General features: G+C 38.3%; 1 protein-coding gene across 3 annotated transcripts in view; it reads right to left on the minus strand.

The window, feature by feature from the left end:
- The window catches only part of Smg6 (SMG6 nonsense mediated mRNA decay factor), a 228841-nt gene that overhangs the window by 59711 nt on the left and 146606 nt on the right, over nucleotides 1–22524 (minus strand). The gene's annotated exons all lie outside the window — the stretch shown is intronic.

Here is a 22524-nt window from a genome sequence, read left to right on the forward strand (position 1 = left end):
CAACTTAGCAAGGCTCAAAGCAACTCAGTGAGATCATGTCGCTAAATAAAATATTAAAAAGGGGCTTGGGATGTTGCTCAGTGGTTAAGCAGCTCTAGGTTCAATCTCTGGTACCAAAAGGGAAAAAAAAATAAATAATCCATCTTAAAAATGTGTAGGGTTGAAGTATAGGTTAGTGGTAGAATGCAAGCTCAGCATATAAAAAACCCTGAAAAAAAATTTTTTTTTTTTTGTAGTTGCAGATGGACAGCATGGATTTATTTTATTTATTTATTTTTTTGTGGTACTGAGGATCAAACAGTGCCTTACATGTGCTCGGCAAATGCTCTGCCACTGAGCTACAGCCCCAGCTCCAAGCCCTGAATTTAATCCCTAGTGTATGCTGCTGTGTGTGCATGCACAAAGGCAAAATATCTGAGCAGACAACTTATTAAATTAGATAAATATCTATAAATTAGATAAATAAACATGAAGAGATGCTCAAATTATCATAAGTCATAGAAAATTGAAAGTTAAAATGAAAAAACTACTACATGCCTAGATTGGTAAGTAAAATGCAGAAACAACTAAACACATAATGGCATAAAAAGTAATTAGGGATAACCTTAATCAACAATGCATATGACCTCTACAATGAAAACTATAGCAAGGCTGGTGGAACACACTTACAACCCCAGCTACTAGAGAGGCAGAGGCAGGAGGATTGCAAGTTGAAGACCAGCCTGGGCAACATAGTGAGACAAAAACCAAAAAAAGGGCTGGGGATGTAGCTCAGTGGTAGAGTGCACCTAGGTTCAATCCCTGTACTGCCAAAACCAAAAAGCAAACAAAAATCCAAAAACCCATAAAAGAAGATCTGAGCAGAGGAAAGCTATACCATGTTCATAAACTAGAATACTGTTGAGATGTCAATTCTTTCCAAACTGATACATAAAATAAACTTACTTCCAATCATAACTCCAGTGTTTGTCAAAAGAACTGTTAAATAAATCAATGAAAAAAGGAAAAAAAAAAAAAAAAAAGAGAGAGCGCTTAAATGCTTATCTGCTGTTTGAAAGAAGTACTGAAGCAATCCAATGGAGGCAAAGAATGTCTTTTCAACAAATGTGCTGGAATAACAGCTTTGGCTGTTATTTCCCCACAGTTCCATGTGGGAAAAAGCCAAAACTCAATCTTTATCTTACAAAGTCCTTACTACATACAAAATTAATTTAAAATGGATCACAGACCTAAATGTAAAAGCTAAAACAATATAGGTTTTAGAGGAAAACCAAGTAGAAAAGCTTTATAACTTAGGCATTTTAGTTCTCAAAAATTAGTATCCAAAAAATAGAAACATGATAAGTTTGATTTTTTTTTAAATTGGAACTTTAATTTTTTATTCTAATTTGTTAAAATAAGACAGCAAAATCATTACAATTCATATTACACACAAAGAGCACATTTTTTTATATCTCTGGTTGATTACAAAGTATATTTACACCATTCATGTCTTCATTCATTTCTTAGGGTAATGATATCCATATCTCATTCTACCATCTGATAAGTTTGATTTTATTACAATTAAAAACTTTTGTTCACCAGCTGGGTACAGTGGCACATGTCTATAATCCCAGTGGCTTGGAAGGCTGAGGCAGGAGGATCACAAGTTTAAAGCCAGCCTCAGCAACAGTGAGACACTAAGCAACTCAGTGAGACCCTGTCTCTAAATAAAATACAAAATAGGGCTGGGGATGTGGCTCAGTGGTTGAGTGCCCCTGAGTTTAATCCCTAGTACCAAAAACAATAACAAAAAAACCTTTTGCTCACCAAAGACACTGTTAAGAACATGAATAAGCAACAGGCTGAGTGAAAATATTTAGAAAACATGTATCTAACAAAGTACTTGTAGCCATAATACACAATAATTTTCTTTAATTGGATTTTCTTTAATCCAATTAAAGAAAACAGGCAAAGGACCCTTCACAAAGAAACTATCTAGAGGTGGTAGAGCTCAGTGGTAAAGCACTTGCCTAGCACATGTGAGGCTCTGGGTTCGATTCTCAGCACCACATAAAAATAAATAAATAAAATAAAGGTAGTGTGTCCATCTACAACTTAAAAAAAAAAAAAATCTAGCTGGGTGACATATGCCTGTAATCCCAGTGACTTGGGAGGCTGAGGTAGGAGGGTCACAGCCAGTTCAAAGCTAGCCTTAGCAGTTTAGCGAGACCCTGTCTGAAAAATAAAAAGTTAAAAGGGCTAGGAATGTAGCTCAGTGGTAGTGTATTTGTCTAACATGTACAGGCCCTGGGTTTGATCCTTAGCACTGTAAAATAAGAGGGAAAAAAGTATATATGGTATATGATTTCCTCATCAAAGTTCTAAAACAGATAAATCTAACCTATGATGGGAAAAAAATCAGAATGCAGACTGCTTCCTGGGATGGAGTTAGAGATAAAGACAGCATGTAAGATTCTATGCTGTGGCCAGGTGAGGTGGTGCATGCGTGTAATCCCAGCAACTAGAGAAGCTGAGATAGGAGGGTCACAAGTTTGAGGCAAGCCTGAGCAACTCAGCAAGATAAAAAATTTAAAAAGGGATGGATATGTAGCACAGTGGTAGCATGTCCTGGGTTCAATCCCTAGCACTGGGGAAAAAAGATTCTATATTCTGATAGGTTTCTGAATGTGTATACAGGTATATATCTATAATTTAGCAAAAGCATATTTAATAGTTGTCATTGGATGTAAATTTTACCTTAAAAGAAAAAAAAATATTAAATTTTGGACTCTAGTCAATTTTATAACACACACACACATTCTGAAGGATTAAGAAAAAAATGTACTGATGACATACATTCAAAAATTTTTTAAAAAATGGATGGATGAAGAAAGAGGGAAGGATAGATGGATAAGTACAATAGAATGAGAAAGTATATAGGTGTTGGTTTTAAGTGGGCTCACTATAAAATGCTTTCAACTTTGTTGTATAATAAAATGGAAGAATATGAATTACATTATAAAAAAAAAGGACAACATTTCGATTTGCTGAATGTAGTTGAATTAAAAACAGAAAAATCTCTTTCCCTTTAACTTACAATAAGCATGAACACATTGCTGAGGCTGGCTTCAAACTTGTGATCCTCCTGCCTCAGCCTCCCAAGTCACTGGGATTACAGGCATGTGTCACTGCACCCAGCAAGGTATCTTTTTTTTTTTTTTAAATTGTAGATGGACACAATTCCTTTATTTTATTTATTTATTTTTATGTGGTGTTGAGGATCGAACCCAGTGCCTCACATGTGCTAGGCAAGCGCTTTACCACTGATATCTTCTTTCAGATCTCTATTCAGATCTTTTGCCTGTTTTCTTTAAAGAGCTACCTCATTAGCTGTAATGGAGACATGTTAAAGGAGGGCAGATGTCAGAATGCCAGCCTTGCCACTTTAAAGAAAGACTTCAGTTGCTGCCTCATAACATTGGCTGTTATCTATATCTCCAAATTATAAAGTCTAGAAATGTTGGAAATGTTGAAAATGTAGAGGCATTTTCAATATCCACAAGGCAAGACTGGAAGCAAGAGATATACATTTGGCTTTGGCAGTGGGAGGGGAAGGGGCAATGGCAAAGCTAAGTCAGAAGTGGCTCTTCTCTTAAGAGCCTCTTGGGCTCCAGTAGTTCTGTGTTTGGACATCAGCCCCATATACTGGCTTAAAACATGAAGAAACCAGACAAGTTCACTGGTGGGACCGGCCAGGGGAGCTGAAACAAGTCCTGTAAACAACAAATGTTTATCTGGGCAGATAACCTGGCAGACAGCCTCATCCTGATCTTAAGCAACTTGAAACCCACCGCAGGAGGTTGAGAGCAGAGGGTCCCCTGCTCTTTGCCACATGGGTAGGAAGCAGAGATGGAAGGTGGTCCTGGCTCCAACCACAAGAGAGGCAGTAGAAAGCCACTCTCTGCAAATATGCCAGCTTCTTCCTTACTGGGTGATGGCCAGATTTCCTTAAACACAGTGGGTGGGGACAGAGAAGTCAAGTCAACCAACACTAAACAATGCCACCGCATGAAGTTGGCTGTTACACCACAGCCCTGAAGGTATGAGGCGCTCTGGCGTGTTTGGCTGCTGCCACAGGAACCACATTGGCTGAGGGCTTCCCCAGGCCTGGGTGGGAGGCTCGTCACTGACTTCGGCCACACACACAGGCTCAGTCGCCACCTAAGTCAGTGGCAAACAGCTGCTGAGACGAAAGGAGCAGACCCAGGGCACTATGCACTGCACAGCAAAATCTCCCACGTCAGGAGACTTCAGACAATATTTATAAGAGCCATATGGCTTAAACCTCATGGAGGAACTAGGAAAACGGCTGTACAAGGGAAGGAGGCAGCTGGAAGGAAGGACTGGAGGTGGGTGATGGCACGGAGACTACTTTCATTGACAAATGACTGCACTGACAACTGACTTCACAAACAATTTTACTACCAGTTATGGAACCTTACTCCCTAACTGAGGGATTGAATCTTGGCCCTGGCTATTCTTCCCACCTCTATGTCTCTGCCCACACTCTTGCAGATAGGGAAGTGGAACCAACAGTTTACTACCTAAAGTGAAAGATCAGCTCTTGCTCTGCAGACTAATGCTGAGTTCTTCTTCAGGGAATGGCATGGAGATAGCTTAAGCAAGGGTTTTTGCTCTGAAACAGCACCAAAGCCCAGCAGAACAATAAGGGTGTGGATCTCAGATGGAGTCCAGAGAAGTGTATGTGTTGTCTTTATTTTTTTGGGTGAGGGGTGGCGGGGGGGGGGGATGCTAATTCATTCTTTTGACTTCATTCACACTTATCGCTGCTTTATAATCATTTCCTGAAAACACAGTAGGAAGAGAGTGGTATTTGCTCACCGCACCCTCCATCTAACCGGCTCCAGCAATCCAAATATGTTTTAAACTGAGAAGAGGCCAGCTTTCTGCCTTTGGCAGCACTGAAGGCCAGACATTACTAGCACTCCTGTGAACAGCTCAAGGCTCCACCCAAATCAGACTGCACACACTGAAATCCAAGAGGAATATCATTCCAACACAACAGCCCAGGAAAGAAGAGAGATGAGGAAGCTGGGTGGGGCAGCTAGGACACTTCTAAGTTCTGACAGCAGAACACCCAAGTGGTTAGAACAGGCATTCTGGTAGCATGGTGACAGATCAACTATAATGTGGGAAAACCCAAACACTACAATAAAGAAGTTATCTCTGCACGAAGAGGGGTGAGAATAAGGATGGGGAATAAGGGCAACAGGGTGGAGAATAAGGGTAGGCAGAGGAAGGTGGAAAAATAAATTTGAGGGAAACTGGGTAGCTGCTAGACTAGTCCAATTCTGAAAACACAAGAGATACTCCAATTTCTTTTCATAAGCTGAAGCAGAGTGGTTACAGGAAGGTCAGGACACACAGTTCCATTTCTATAGTGGACTGGAGGGCTTCTCTGCAAGAGTCATATAGCACCACAAACTCACAGCATCTGGCTGTCAAAGGTGAAGAGACCTTTTTTCCTGCAGAGTTGCCTCTGAGCTCTAAGAAACCAATTTTACTTCTTAATTTTCCTGTTTACTCTGAAAAGATTTACAATATCCCCGAGGGGTTTTTAAGAATGCTAGGGAGTGGGCAGGAGACTGGCCCCAGTCCCAGGGATATAGCTCTTTTGCATTTTCATATTACTTCTTACCTGATAGGAAAAATAAAACAGATGCTAAAGGGACGTTTGCTGGTTTAATTAATTTTTTTTGTTGTTGTTTCTGATGTGCAAGGATCTCTTGGACTCTTGACCCTAAAGGAAGATATAACTGGAGTGCAACAATTAAAGGCATGTAAAGATATTTAAAAAAAGATTGTTGTTCCAATGAAAACAACATCAGTATGGTGAATAAAGTATATGTACTTCAAAACAATCACTATATTCATCTGGAGAGGGAATTGCTTTTGGGCACATGGTCCCTGCTTCTGTGGAAATAGGAAAGGCAGAAAGAGTTCCATTTCTGCAAGAGGCAGAATTGGTCTTTTGCTAGACTTTTTTTTTTTTTTTTTTTTAATGCAATAGTGTGGGAGAACAACCTTACACGTGACTGAGTCACACTCCCCGGCTGAGTGCTGAGGCGCCCAGTCACAGAAATGTGGCATAGCTTTCCCCACCCTTCTTGGGTTCGAGGGTTGGTGCATGGGTATGTCTTGCTACAGCCCCATGAGTGAAGCTATGCTCACCTGTTCCTTTGTAATATAATTCCTTGCCCTGTTTAGGATAGAATCTTCCATGGAAGTGCCTTGTGTGTGTCCCCTTCTCTTACTGTGCCCTTAGATGTGGCCTACCCAGGTGTCAGTCAACCTGCTGACAGTGGACATCATGAAGATAGACTCAGACCCCTGAAACCTGACCCCTTGCCTCATTTGAATAGCTTCTCCTCAATAAAAGGGGTCAGTGCATGCTCTCGCTCGCTCTCTTTCTGTGGACCCTTAAGGTCAGAGGAGCCGTCACAGTGACCCCAAATAAAAAGGTATTTGTGTCTCTTGTGTGGTTATTTCATGCAGCCCAATTAGCCCAGTTTAACTGGAGTGACTCCTGAGCCTTTTAGTCTTGAGAACAGAAACCCGGCAAAATAGATTCTCCTTGGTTCTGAAGAAAACCAGACACATCCAAAAGAATTCAAGAGAGGCCTGGTGCAGTCTCATACATAGCCATCTCAAATCTCCCAAAGAGAGAGGACCTGAAGGGACATTACCCATGCCTGCCACCCCCTTTAATCATGCATTCCCTATAATCCATTCATTCTAAGACCATTGAGGTCACCACAGTCCAATGTTTATTTTTAAAAAGAAAAAACATCTAAGGGTGGTTTTCTAGGGCTGTACTGTCCAACAGAATGGGCATTAGCCACATGGTGGCTACTTAAATTCAACTTACCTAAAATTAAGTATAATTAAAAATTCAGGATCTGGAATGTAGTTCACAGGTAGAACATTTGCCTAGCATGTGCAAGGCCCTGGGTTTAATTTTCAGTACTGGGAGGGTAGGGCAACCAGTTCTAGTAAATGGAAAAATATCTCATAATCATGGATTGAAATATTTAATAGTTAAGATGACAATAATACCCAATCCAATCTTCAATGTAATCCCTATCAAATCACAATGGCATTCTTTGCAGAAACAAACAAACAAAAATCCTGTAATTCAGGTGGGTGCAGTGGTGCATGCCTCCTGTAATTCTAGCAACTTGGGAAGCGAGGCAGGAGGAGCACAAGTTCAAAGCCAGCCCTAGTATCTTAGTGAGACCCTGTCTCATAATAAAAAATAAAAAGGGATGGGAATACCCAGGTTCATTCCATGTTCCCGCCCCCCCAAAAATCCTATAATTCATATAGAATGTCAAGGGACCCAAAAAGCCAAACAAACAATCTTGAAACAGAATAAGAATTGGAGGATCATGCTTCCTGATTTCAAAACTTACTAGAAAGTTAAAGTAATAAAAACAGTATGGTACTGGTATAAGGATATATATAATGCCCAACAAAATACAATAGAGTGCCCAGAAATAAACCCTCATGTATATATGATGAAATTTTTACAAGGATGCCAATATCATTCAACAGAGAAAAGACATACTGAGAAAATTGGATATCTACAGGAGAAGGTTAGGTCCTTACCTAAAACACATAAAAATCAACTCAAAATAGATCAAACCAGGCTTCCCTCATGTTAGGAAGCCTTCTTATCACTGAACTATGTTTCCAGCTCCAAGAAATGATTCTTTTGTTTGTTTTGTTTTTTGGTGCTGAGGATTGAACCCAGGGCCTTGTGCATTGGTAAGCATTCTACCGAGTTATAGCCCCCAGCCCCAAGAAAAAATTCTTAATATATTAAAGAAAAATATAGAGAACAGTCAACAAACACCAGAGTTCAATCCCCAACACTAGAAAAGAGGGGGGGAGGGGATGAATGAATGAGAATATTGGGCTATTTTAGGAAGGATATGATATTCTACATTAGAAATTACTGTATATCCTCATATTAACAGGCTAAAAATAGAAAAACTGTGATCACTGACAGATAATAAAAACTAATAGGGCTGGGGATATAGCTCAAGTTAGGAGAGTGCTTGCCTTGCATGCAGAAAGCCCTGGGTTCAAACAACCCAGCACCATACACACACACACACACACACACACAAAATAAATAAATAGCATTAAGCAATGTTATTTATTTATAATAATAATAATAATAAAACCTCAGCAAACTAGGGATAGAAGGTAATACCCTTAACCTGATGAAGATACTTATCAGAAGTCTAGCAAATATCAGATTTAATGATGCAACTTTAGAAGCATGCTATAAAAGTCAGAACAAAGTAAGGATTTCTGTTATTATGGCCCCTATTATAGGAATAATAAAACAGTTCAGCGAGGTTGGTAGACATAAGATCAAGGGAAAGGAACAGTATTCATATTCATACAGTTAGTAATAAACTAGAAATAAAATATTAAAACTACATTAGGGTTTTCTTAGAAATATTACAAAATATCCTTGAAGGGCATAAAAGAATAAATTCACAGTATATCATGTTTATGGAAGAACACTTTATATTGTAAATATAGTATTCTCTCCAAATTAATCTTTGAATTCAGTACAACTGCAAACAAAATCCCACTACATAATTTGTGGAATTTGAAAAGTTGATTGCATCTGGATGAAAGGTTAGCCAAGGTATTTCTGCAAAAAATTAAGAAGGTGAGAAATTTACTCTAGTAGTTTTAAGAACTTAAGAACCAGAATGGTGGTACTGACCTGCTCAGTGGATCAGTGGAATAGATCCACACATAAGAAAATCTGATTTACAAAAATAAATTCCAGAAGGAACAAAGACATCAATGTATACAGTAAAACTAAAACATTTAGAAGAAAAAACTGTATGTGTATATATATTCCTTGTGACCTCAGGTTAGATAAAGATTTTTTCCTATGCAAAACTGCAATTATTCTTGGTAATATTTTAACCTAAAAAAGTGGCTAAAAAAAAAAGATCATATGACAAGAACTTAACAGTAACCATTTTAGCCACCAAATTGTAAGTGCTGGCTTATTACTGAGGAATTGATTTTCCTATACTGTAAATCTTCAAACATATTTGTTACTAAATACATTGTAGTGATTCTTGTTTTAATTAAATTTGTCTTATTATGGAAAATTTCAAACATACTCAAAGACTAATATAATAAATAAAATTGATAAAGTCACCCAGCTTCAACAATTAACAATACATGGCCAAATCAGTCATGGTGATGTGTGCCTGTAATCCCAGTGGCTTGGGAGTCTGAGGCAGGAGGATCATGAGTTCAAAGCCAGCCTCAGTAATTTAGTGAGACCCTACCTCTAAATTTCAAAAACAAAAAAAAGCAGGGTGTGAGGGGATGTGGTTCAGTGGTTAAGCACCCCTCGGTTGAATTCCAGGTACCAAAGGCAGGGGCGGGAAGGCCAATACTGCACACCTAGAAGAATTTCTTTTCTTTTCTTTTTTTTTAATAGGCCTAGGGATCAAACCCAGGGTCTTCTACATGCTAGGCAAGTGCTCTACAATCAACCTACATTTCCACCCAGGAAGAATTTCTTAAGTACGACACAAGTCATAAAGAAAATAACTGATAATTCTTTCATAAAAAGATTTCTATACAAATGAAAACACTATTATTTAATTTTAAAAGATAAAGTGCAGTTTGGGAGATTTCTAAAGCACATAGGCAATGAATAATTCCCATTCAGATTTGTATCACATCAGTATGACTCAATCAGAAGTAGAGAGAAGGGGCTAGGATTGTGGCTCAGTGGTAAAAAGCTTGCCTAACATGTGTGCGGCCCTGGGTTCAATTCTCAGCACTGCATATAAATTAAAATAAAATAAAATAAAGGCCCATTGACAACCAAAATAAAAAAGAAGTAGAGAGAAAATGGGCAGAAGACATGAAGAACATGTAATTAAAAGAAGAGGAATCTTGGCCAGACATGCATGGTATGTGTGTGTCACAGGGAGACAGGAGTTATGGTCCCTATACTGAAGAGGCTTAGCCAGGAGAATTGCGAGCTTAGGAGTTTGAAACTGGCTTTGGCAATATAGCAAGACTATATTTCAAAATGGAAGGATATAAAATAAAACTAAAATAGGAATCTAAAATGGCTAATAAACATGTCAAAAATGCTTAACCTCTTTAGTAATTAGGAAAACACAAAATAAAATAGGACATGATATAGAATCCACTCTATTGCCAAAAATCAAAAGTATAGAAATGCCTAGTATATTGGTAAAAATGTGGAAAAGCTGGAATACATATACTTTTACAGTTAGTATAAAGTAAACTGGTGTGATCACCTTGGAGAGCTAGGTAAGTTGATGATGAATGTAACTTACAACCCAGCAATTGTGCATCTGGATACATTTCTTTTCTTTTTTTGGAGATGGGGTCTTGCTATGTTGCCTAGGCTGTTCTCAAGAGATCCAACCTCAGGCTCCTGAGTAGTTGGGACTATAGATACATGCCACCATGCCCAGCTCTCTCTTTTCTCTCTCTCCTCTTCTCTTCTCCCTCCTCAGTACTAGAGATTGAACCCAAGGTTGCTTAACCACTAAGCCACATCCCCAGCTCTTTTAAAATATTTTATTTAGAGACAGCGTCTGGCTGAGTTGCTTAGTGCCTTGCTAAGTTGCTGAAGACTGACTTTGAACTCAGCCACCTGAGCCACTGGGATTATAGGTGTGTACCACCATGCACAGCTAGATATATTTCTTAAAGAAAGTCATTAATACAAAGCAATCACAGTATTGATGGTAGCAGCAAAAGAAAAAAAAACGTACCTATAAAAGATCAATATACTGTGATATGTAATTTGGTCATTGTATAAATATATTTAAAATGAAAAAGAAACAACTATATGTATCAACATGGATAAATCTAAAAACTGTAAGGTTAGTATGAAAATCAAATCAAAGCAGATGATACATATGCCATAAGTAAAAAGTCTAAACATGCAAAACAATACTATATTATTTATGGAAATATACACGTTAAGAAGATGAACAGAAAAAATGAATTCAAGGTAGTGAGTACTTTTAGGGAAGAAGAAAGAGAAATATAACCCTGCAGGAGTACACAGAGGGTTTCAACTCTTATCCATAATGTATTCTTTCTTTTAAAGCTGGGCGGAATGAACCCAAGTGTTTGTTGACTATTCTCTATTTTTCTTTAATGTGTAAGAATCATTTCTTGGACATGGGAACATAGCTCAGTGATAAGAGTGCTTCCTAGCATGAGGGAAGCCTGGGTTTAATGTCTAGCACCAAAAAAACAAAAACAAACAAAAAAACTTGAATTTGGAACCTTGTGTATCCAAGCAAATAGACAGAGATTAGGATTAGTTACTAAAAAGAGTTTTAATCTGTGTGGTGGAGCACAGCATCCATTTATTCCATTTATGACTATCATACACCATCAGTCCTTCTCCTTTAAGGGTAGCAGAACTGGAGCTCAAAGCAGCAGTGATAAATTTGTGTGATTGATTAAATTAAACCAAATCCCATTGTCTCTTATCAAATTGCCCCTTTAACAGAAGCTGAATTTATTTTGCTTCTTTCTTTACTTCTTAAGTCTCTGTTTCACCTCAAGGTCCAGAAGGTAAGAGATGGTGTCTGTCTCACCACAGACTCCCTAGCACTTTGAACAGTGCCTGGCAAATAGTATGTGCTCAATAAATACCTAATGTTAAATGAATGCCAGAAGTCAGGCCTGTCAGAAGTAACTTAAGGGGTGATGTGTGACTGTTGCAGAGAAGCCCAAACTACATATGGACTGTAAGTTTAAGCACCAGGTTCTGTGAGGAGTCTATGGAGAAGAGATGTGTAATGATACACAGATGGTACTCTCACCAGCCACAGCTAGGATTAGAACACAGGAGGCAGGGAAGTGGGAGAAAGAGAAAATAAAAAATTGTATTTGAAAACCAAATTTCTATTAACAAGACAGAGCAACTTTGAACCTCTGGATTCTCTACAGATATCTAATTAATTACCCAGTACAATCTTTTTATTCAAGTTCTAACATGAGTTCCAGGATATGAACTTTCTAAAAACCTGAAGTACATCACTTAATTTCTTTTCCCAGCCTCAGGTCTGGGAGAGGGACAGACGAAAGGGGACAGCAAAGGAAAAACAAGACATATCAAACGTACTACTTTGTTTTGTTCTGTTTGTGATACTGGGATCAAACCCAGAACCTTGTGAATCCTAGGAAAGTGCTCTAGCCTGAGCTATATCCTCAGCCCTCCGTTTATTGCTTTTGAGGCAGATTTTGAATAATCGTGAGAACAAATGCATGCTTGTAGGGAAGTGGCTTGAAAGGATCTTCACCCTGGGCAGTAGTGAAGGCTACCACCATAAATGCCACCTTTAGGCAATTATAGTAGCCCTTCCTTAGTTTCACTTTCTGCAGGTTCAGTTACCTGTGCCCAACTGCAGTCTGAACATATTACATGGAAAATTCTAGAAATAAAGAATTCATAAGTTTAAACTGCATACTATTCTAGGTAGTCTGATGAAATCTCACACTATGGTGCTGTCCTGCCTGAGACACAGATTATCCCTTTGGCCAGACTATCCACACTGTGTTATTCTTCCAATTGTCACTTAGTAGCCATTTCAGTTATCAGACTTAAAAAAAAAACAAAAACAAACAAACAACAGTACTGAATATATGTAGGGTTCAGTACTATCCCTGGTTTCAGACACCTACTGGGAATCTCAGAATATATTCCCTGAGGCTAAAAGGGGACCAACACTGCACTCCCACAAAAGGCCCTGTAGAGAAGCAGTGATTCAAAGAATGGGCTTGAATTTGGATGCTGTCATTTACTACCTGTGTAACTTTAGGCAAATTACTTAAAAATTCTGTACTTCAGTTTTTTTTTTTGTTTTGTTTTGTTTTTGGTACTGGGGATTGAACCCAGGAGTGCTTTACCGCTAAGCCACATACCCAAAGAGTCATTTTTATATTTTTAAATTTTGACAGGGTTTTGTTAAGTTACTTAGGGTTTTGCTAAGTTACTTAGGGCCTTGCTAAATTGCTGAGGGTGGCCTCAATCTTGTGATCCTCCTGCCTCAGCCGCCTCAGTCACTGATATCACAGGTGTGCACTACCATGCCTGGCCGTTGTAGCTCATTTACACATAAAATGGAGACTAATAACAGTACCTATTGCATAAAATAGTTGTGAGGACTGAATGTTTTAATACATGTAAAGCTCTTAGAATACTACCTTGGACACTACCAGTCCTCAATAAACTGTAGTTTTTATTGTTATTATTCATTCAGTGGGGGGCTATATTTGATTCTTTGGAGGAAGTGGTAGACCTGGAGACTTATGAACTGAGAGACATTATTAAACAGTGAGCAAGCACTGGACCCAAAATCAAAATACCTATTGGAGCAGAACTTTCCTAGTTTCTTCCCAATAGCCAGTCTCCCCTTCTTCAGCAGCAAAAGAAATTTGATTTTTGGCTGGGTACGTTTCGGCCCAGCCAATTGACAGTCTTCTCTGCTAGAATAGTCAGGTGATTATGAGATGTACATAGAAGTTTTATGTAAAACATTGAAAAAAATCTCTTTTTAAAAGTGTGGGGAGGGCATCCCTTCTGCCCTCCTTCTTCATTATGGTGTTTGCTGACACTCCAGTAGCCATCCTCAGACGGGGTCTGCTCTATTTGGATATGGTTTGTTTGTTGAAATATTTTTTTCTTCATTTATTGCTTTCAATATAGTTTCAATGTCGTTTTGGGGATTAGAACCCAGGGCCTTGTGCATTCCATTCGAGGCAAGCACTCTGAGCTATATTCCCAACCCCATGTGTTGAAATTTGATCCTCACTGTGAGGTAATGAGAGGATGTAAACTTAATCAATTATGGTGTGTGGAGGTGGGGCTTCTGCAAAGTGATTAGGATTAGATAAGGTCATTAGGATAGAGCCCTCATGATTGAATCTTGGTGGCTTCATATGAAGAGGGAGAGAAACAAAGCACACACACACTCTTTCTCTCTTACACACACACACTTGCATGCAGGCACATACATGCACTCCCTGCCTCTTGCCATGTGATGCCCTTGCAGCTTTGGGACTGTGCCAAAAAAAAAAAAAAAGTCTATCACTATATGTGGCTCCTTGATCTTAGACCTACTGAACTGTGAGCCAAATTTTTCTTTTTAAAGTTACCCAGTCCTGATATTTTGTCATTGGCAACAGAAAATGGACTGCACCTAGGAGTTTGTACAGTGAGCTGGGAAAAGTATATGTGTCAGCTAATGTGGTGGAGCCAAGTGGTAGAGTCTATATACTAGTCCTGAAGTCCTGGATTGCCTACTTTTAGACTCTGGACTCAAGAGACTCCAAACTTACATGTTTAGGTCTCTGGTTGAGGTTCATATTCACTTAAACCTAACACTTAATGGTTTATCTAGGTTCTAGCCTATTACTGCAATATGAGCTCAGACAAATTAGTCTCTCTAAATCCTAGTTTCCTCACCCATAAAACGCTGATAATGCCTTATATAGCTATAGTGGGAATCAAGTAAAAACACATCATGGCAGCACTATGTAAAATGATAATGCTGATGTAATTTTTATCAATGAATACAAGAGAGACTGAGAATGGAAAAGCAGGTGTTAAGGATGGTACAGAGATAAAGACTTAGAAAAAAGTCTAAGAGATTGTGCTTATAGGAGAAAAATAATTTCTTACAGAAGATCATGAAAGTTGGTTGCTTTGGGGAACGAATATCCAGTATCCTGCTATTACACTACTAAATTTTTTCAACAGGAATCATGTAATTTTCCATTTTTTGAGGTCCATCACCTCTGATGCTAATTCATCTCTAATTAAGAGATTTTAGTCATTCAAATCTCAATACCTCCCTCTCCATATTTTCCTTGTCATTATCCCACCCATTTTTTTTTTTGGTGTGGGGGGAATACTGGGGACTGAATGCAGGGGTGATTTATTACTGAGTTACATCCCCAGCCCTTTTTATTTATTTTTAAATTTTGAGACAGGGTCTTGCTAAGTTGCTTAGGTCTTAGATCCCTGCTAAGTTGCTGGCCTCAAACTTGGAATCCTCCTACTGCAGCCTTTTGAGTCTCTGGGATACAGGCATGTGTCATCATGTCAGTGCCCAATTCTTTCTTTAAAAAGTTTATTTTTTAATTGAGAAACAATAATTGTTAGGTTTATGGGGTCCAATGTGATGTTTCCATATAGGTGTACACGGTGAAATGATCAGATCAGGCTAACACATCTCACAAACTTACCATTCTCTTTTAGCTATTCCAAAATATATATTAACTATAGTAACCATGATCGTGAACTTGATCATCAGAACCTATTCCTTCTGTCTGAAACTCTACCTTTTGACCAGCATTTCCCCTTTCCCCACCCATTCACTCCAACTTTCACTCTGCAACTCCTCACAAAACAGAGCAATCCTCAAAAACTTCTGGCAATGATGGAAATGTTCTATACCTATGCTTAACAATATAGTAATCCTTAGTCCCATGTGGTGACTTGCCAACTGGAATGTGGTTTGTGTGACTGAAGATCTAAATTTTAAATTTAAATTTTAATTAATTTAATTTTAAACAGACAAGCATGGCTAGTGACTGTTACTGGTTATTGACAGTCAACCATAAAGTTCTAAGAAAGAGAATCCAGAAAATAGTACATCATTACTTCATTTCTACTTGATTTATCTTATTTCTTCTCAATATCTATGCCAAAATGCTTTCTTCTAGCCTACTCCTAAAATGACCCTAAATCCTTGAAAAGTCTCCATTTCCCTATTTGGAATTTGAGTTTAAAGATCTTTTTTTTCCAGAGGAATAGATACATATGTGCTGAACACCCCCTCCATCCTGAATCAGATATCCTTAGGGCAAACTTTAATAAACACACCAGAATAACTACATTCATGGAATCCACAAAAAAATGCAGCAAAGATGACTCAATTTCTGAAAAGAATAGACCCTTTTTTGGCATTTTGGCCTAAACAAATAGAAATTCTATTGTCTTTCTTGGTAAGTCTTATATACTCAATATAAGTTTAATATGTTCTTTTTATTAAATAAAACAGGAAGAGAAACAAACATGTTCTGCTTCTGGGAGAAGATCAATCTAAAATAAATAGCTGGAATCATAGCAACTGACCATGGGAAGCTTTTTGGTATAGTAAACAAAGCTGTTAAAGTAAGTAACTTGTCAATCTGAAGAATTAGTAGGTTAAAAAGTTGGATAAAAAGGTGGATAAAATAATATTGCAGGTGATTTAACTACTAAGAAAGAGCCGATACCTCTCAACAACGCTAACCAAACACCAAGTAGGGCAGACAATGGACAATTTACTGGCCTTTTTCATTTACCTGAACAACCCTAGACATTTCTAATTAAGATTTATATATTTCAGCTCAGGACTATTAAAGTTTCTACTATCAGGCTGAAAGACAGGCACAGGAGAAAGGTTACTCTATATGAGGGTATAAGAGGTGATCATAATACATAGAAATGTTTTCTCACTCAAAAGATATGTTGAATAAACACCCTGACCCTGATGACCCCTCCAGGCTGCTATTCAGGTGCTTATGTTTTAGATGTGAGCAAAAGTTTAATTCCTTCAAAAACCCCTTGATGTGACTCCAAGAAATGACGTGAAAGTACTTGCTGCAGATTTTCCTCAGAGGAATACTAGCATGACCTTTTTCAAATGCAAATTGGCTTACTCATTATAGCTGTCAGATTTCTTGGGTAGGAGTTTAAAAGAAAAGGCAACACTCTGCTCTGACTTGAGCTAAGGAGTGTGGCCGCTCCAGGTTAAGTGGCAAAAGACACCTGGAGAATGATCCCTGTGAGTAGAAGCACAATGGAACTCAACCTGGATAGAATATGATGGGGAAAAAGAAGTCTTGCAGATTCTGTGCTTGATTCAGACCACCATGACTGATTTTGGCTTACCCTCACCCTGTGTTGGCTTGAGTATTCACTGGTTTTATACAGAATGCCAAAGTCCCCTGCACCTATAAGCCAATCTCCACTGTTTTAGGGCAGTCGTACCCATAAACCATGTCACTCAGCTCTGCTTCACTGGCTCTTATATACCCTCATGAGATATGCAGCACTGCACCAAACACTCAGGGCTGTCAATTAGAGAGAAGTCTTGTGGAGCTCATAATCTAATATTCAGTGTGCAGTCTGAAAGGGAGATTCCAGGTATGGTGCTGCACCCCTGTAATGCAAGCTACTCAGGAGGTTGAGGCAAGAGGATCACAAATTGAGGCTAGACTATACAACTTAGGGGGATCCTGTCTCAGAATAAAAAAAATTAAAAAGGGCTGGGGATGTAGCTCATTGGTAGATCAACTCTGGGTTCAATCCCCAGTACTGCCAAAAAAAAAAAAAAAAAGGCAAGAGATGACCCAAGAAAATACCTGTGGCCATTCTAGTGGTTGTTATATCACATCATGGAAATACAGTTATTTAGCAGGAGGTAGGGAAAAACAACAATGACAACCCTGGAATTTCAGATATAAGAGAAAAAAATGTTGGGTAAAAGAAGGTAGTGGTTGGGATGAAAACAGAATGAATGCTTAGACTTTTTCAAATATAAAGGCCGAGGAAAGGAGAACTGGAAATTCAAACATGCCTAGGTTAAGGAGCCTGTTCCCCTCTACAGGAAGTTTATCCCTAATATCTAAATAGTCATGTTTTAAAATCAACAGTTTGCTGGTTTTCAGCTGCCACTGACTAGAACCCCCAGTGTCTCTGGCCCACAGTATAGGCAGCCTGTGCCCAGCCAGACTAGAAGACATGCAGGCCGAAGCCAGTCAGCCAGTCAGCCAGCCAGTCAGCCAGAACCCTCCCCACTTGAGGAGTCTGAGCAAAATATTAACCCTTCTAGGAGTAGTAGACAGATTCTTTAAGAGGCACAGGGCTGTTTCAGCATCCCTACCTCTTAATCAGCAGATTCTGAGACTAAGTGGTCTAGGATTCAAGGCAATTCTCAGAATGAGAACAGAAACCTACCAGCAAGTTCAGCAGGACCTTTGGTCCCCCTCCATGTTCTCTCTCCCTGTCCACTGCAGTTGCATATTCACGTCCACAGTCAAATATTTTTAAAATTTGATATAATTATCTCCTAGAAATTACTGTATTTAGCCTCTTGGGATTTAAAGCAATTAAGTGAAGATAAATTTCTTTCATGGAGCAAACTGTCAAAGGATGAAGCAATTTCATTCCCCATTTGAAGTGGAAGCTTTGGGTCATGCATGGTTTATTTGAAATAATGCCATCACCTAAAGCTGCTGATCTTATCTCTGACTCCGTTCTCTATTTCAAACTGCTGGAGATATGTAGCGTGGCACTGCCTGAAGTTATGACATCTGGCTCAAGGCCAGTGAAACAACAAGCCCGCTCCTCTTCTAGGTTTCAAGCATAAGAGGACAAAAATCATATTAAAAGAAGACAATTACATATGTGAAGTCTGTTAAACCTGAACAAGGAGCAATGTTCCCAGGGCAATGAATGTGACTGTAGAGGCACTGTACCTCTGTAAAGGCACCCTAAAAATGGGAAAATAGTGGAAGAACAGGCAGAAATGCCTCTTAAAGGGAGTAGGGTGAAATCCATGCCAAGGAACCAGATTTTTCTCTTCTAGGAGACACCAAGTCAAACAAACAGTGGGGCCTATTTCATAAAACAGCTTGATAGATGGAAAGCATACCAGGCTGAGAATCAAGAGCCCAGGGTTTTAATTCCAGCAGCATAAGGTTGTGTGTGAGATTTAGTGAGAAGTTCCTGTTAATATTTTTTTTTCAACTCCAGCTGGCACTTATTAAAAAAAAAATTATCCATTTTGCCAATATTTAGTCAATGTGTTATTTAGATAATAGTATTCAAACTTTTTTATTGAAGCCTTCTTCAGGTGAAATTCATACACACCAGACCATATCAAGCACTGCTTTTAACAAAAGCCTTGAAGAATTAGAATTGGCTTTCAAGTATTAGTGCACTGAAATCACCTGGAGAGCTTGTTGAACCAGATTGCTGGGTTCCACCCTCAAAACTCTGATTCATAGGTCTGGGGTAGGGGCTAAGGCTGTGCAAGTTCCCAGATGAATCTGATGCTACTGGTACACATGGCACACTATGAAAACCAGTGAGACAGACAATCTGGCCTGGAAAATGATCTAGAATTGTAGTGATAAATATAATAGACACTAGCCTATAGGTGTATATTTTGATTTAATTAAAAATTTTAAGAATTTCTCAATCACATTAGGCACATTTTAAATGCTCAGCAGTTGCATATGGATATTGAAAATTTAAAATGAATGAAAATTTCGGTTTCTAAGTTGCACTGGCCACATTTCCAGTATCAATAGATGGCTAGTGGCTATTACATAGGATGGTACAGAAAGAGAATGTTTCCATCATCTCAAAATGTTCTACTACATAGCACTGATGAAGAATCTACTTGATGGGAGGCTGAGGCAGAAGGATTGCCAAGTTTGAGTCCGGCCTCAGCCACCTAGTGAGATTCTCAGTGACTTAGCAAAACCCTGTCTCAACATAAAAGATAAAAAGGGTTTGGGATGTAGCTTAGTGGTAAAGCACCCTCTGGGTTCAATTCCCAATACCTGCTCCCCCCCACCTCCCCTGCCAAAATCTATTTGATTGCACTGGTGAATGTTTTGCTTCAAGAAAAGAAAACTTCAGGAGAATTTCAAGTACATTAAGGTATGGCAGATATAGAAAAAACAGACTTTGTGATTCTGAAAAAAATCTCTTTAAAATAAATAAATGAGAATTACAGGAAGACAGACTGAACTCAGTTTGAGAAGGAACTTTTTAATTGTGATTGTCTCATGACTGAGAAAACTTGGGGAATGATCTAGCGTACAGGCTACTGAGAACACTGGAAAATCATTTCTTCATTAGGTTAGGAGACCTGACCCTGACACATCTACTGCAATGAATCTGGTCCAGCTTTGTAATTATTATCACTGCTCACCATTCCTTTTGGAATCTGGGATAGTTTTCTTAAAATATGTACTTTGGGTAAAGGAACTTCCTCCAATAAGGATGTTTCAGTGATAAACCCTTCCACTTTCTGCTGTGTAAAAATGTTTTTAGAACACCAAGGCACAAGTAACAAAAGAAAAATAGATTAATTAGACTTCTTCAAAACTAAAAACTTTAAGAAAGTGATAAGACAACCAACCCAGAGTGGGAGAAAATATTTGCAACTCACACAGACCTGTTAAGGGACCTGTTAAGGGACTTGTATCCAGGACATACAAAGAACTCCTATAGGAGGATGAGGCAGGAGGATCACAAGTTTGAGGGCAGATATGACAACCTATGAGACCCCCCATCTCAAAGTAAAATATATAAAGAGCTAGTATTGTAGCCAAGTGTCAAAAAATCCCTGGGTTCACTCCCCAGTACAAATAAATAAATAAATAAATAAATAAATAAATAAATAAGTTTCTCACAAACTTAAAGAGTTTATCACATGATCAAAATATTCCTTTTTGTGTAAGGGGGTGGTACTGAGCACAGCTCTACCACTGAACTACGCCATATGCCCTTTTTATTTTTTATTCTGAGATAGGGTTGCACTAAGCTGCCATGGCTGGTCTTAAATTTGTGATTCTTCTACCTTACCTGGTCTTCTGAATTGCTGGGATTACAGGTATGTGCCACTGTTCCTGATACAGCAACATCATGCATAATAACCAAATAATGTCTATCAGCTAATAAAGGGATAAATAAAATATATAATTTACATACAGTGGAAAATTATCCAGACATAAAAAGAATGAGGTACTGATTCATATTACAACATAATGAATCATGAAAACATTATGAAAAGTGACAGAAAACAGACCAAAAGGCCACACACACGATTGTATAATTCTATTCAAAAATATCCAGAATAGACAAATCCAGAAAAGTAGATCAGAGGGTGAGAGATGTTAGGAGAGAATAGCAAGTGACAATAAATTTTTTTTTTTTGAGGTAATGAAAATGTTCTGGAATTACATACTGATGATTGTTGTACTACTCAATGAATATAAAAAATTACTGAGCCTTATGAGATGGAAATAATACCTCAACAAATGTGTTATTTAAAAAAGGAAAAAAAAGGAGCCAGGCGAGGTGGTGCATACCTATAGTTCCAGTGACTCAGGAGCATGAGGCAGGAGAATGTCAAGTTGGAGGGCAGCCTCAGAAACTTAGCTTACAAGACCCATCTCAAAAAAAAAAAAAAAAAAAAAAATTTTATTTTATGGTTAGTAAATAATGAATTGTATTTTTTTAGGCTAAAGGGGTTTAAAAAATACCTTTTTAGTGTGTTTTTATTTTTGTGATTTTTACTGAGGTACCCCAAATTGCCAATAACGTTTACAAATGATCAGTTTTGATATATACACATATGTGAGAGAAATCATTAACACAACCAAGACAGTGAACACATCCAACACTTACTAAAATTTCCTTCTGTAATCTATTCCTTCCTCTATCTCATCCTCAAGTAACCACTGATCTGCTTTGTGTTACTATATATTATTCTGAATTTTCTCTAAAATGAAATCATACAATATGTACTCTTTCTTGTCTGAGTTCTTTAACTCAACATAATTTGGAGAGTCAGTAGTTCATTACCTTTTATTGCTGAGTTGCATTCTATGATATGGGTATATACTAAAATTTGTTGATTCATACATTTGTTGGTGGCCATTTGGGTTGTTTCCAGTTTTTGGTTATTGAAAATAAGGCTTCACAATTCCAAAAAAAACAGGGGCTGAATGTTTTCTCTGATAAGTGGAGATGTTAATCCATAATGGAGGGTGGATGAGATGAGCAGAGGAATTTTGGATGGGGCAAAGGGGAGGTGGGGAGAGGGCAAGGGAGTAGGAAAGATGGTGGAATGAGACAGACATCATTATCCTAGGTACATGTATGACTGCATAAATGGTGTGACTCTATGTATAACCAGAGAATGGAAAAATTCTGCTCCATCTGTGTACAATGAATTGAAGACCTTTCTACTGCCATATGTAACTGATGAGAAAAATAAATAAATAAATCAGAATATTAAAAAAGAAGAAGAAGAAGAAGAAGAAGAAGAAGAAGAAATAAGGCTTCATCCAGGCCCAGTGGGCAACGCCTATAATTCCAGCAGCTCTGGAGACTGAGGAAGGAAGATCTCGAGCTCAAAGGCAGCCTTAGCAACTTAGTGAGGCACTAAGCAACTCAGCCAGACCCTGTCTCTAAATAAAACGTAAAAAAGGGCTGGAGATATGGCTCAGTGATAAAACACCCCTGGGTTCAATCCTGATACCAAAACCAAAAAGAAAAAGAAAAAAGAAAAGAAGGCTTCGAAAAATTAAGACTACTGGGCTGGGATGTAGCTCAAA

This window comes from Marmota monax, unplaced genomic scaffold (assembly GCF_021218885.2).
Source record: "Marmota monax isolate L192 unplaced genomic scaffold, Marmota_monax_Labrador192_F-V1.1 WCK01_AAM20220418_F8-fsc00138, whole genome shotgun sequence".
Classification (NCBI taxonomy): domain Eukaryota; kingdom Metazoa; phylum Chordata; class Mammalia; order Rodentia; family Sciuridae; genus Marmota; species Marmota monax.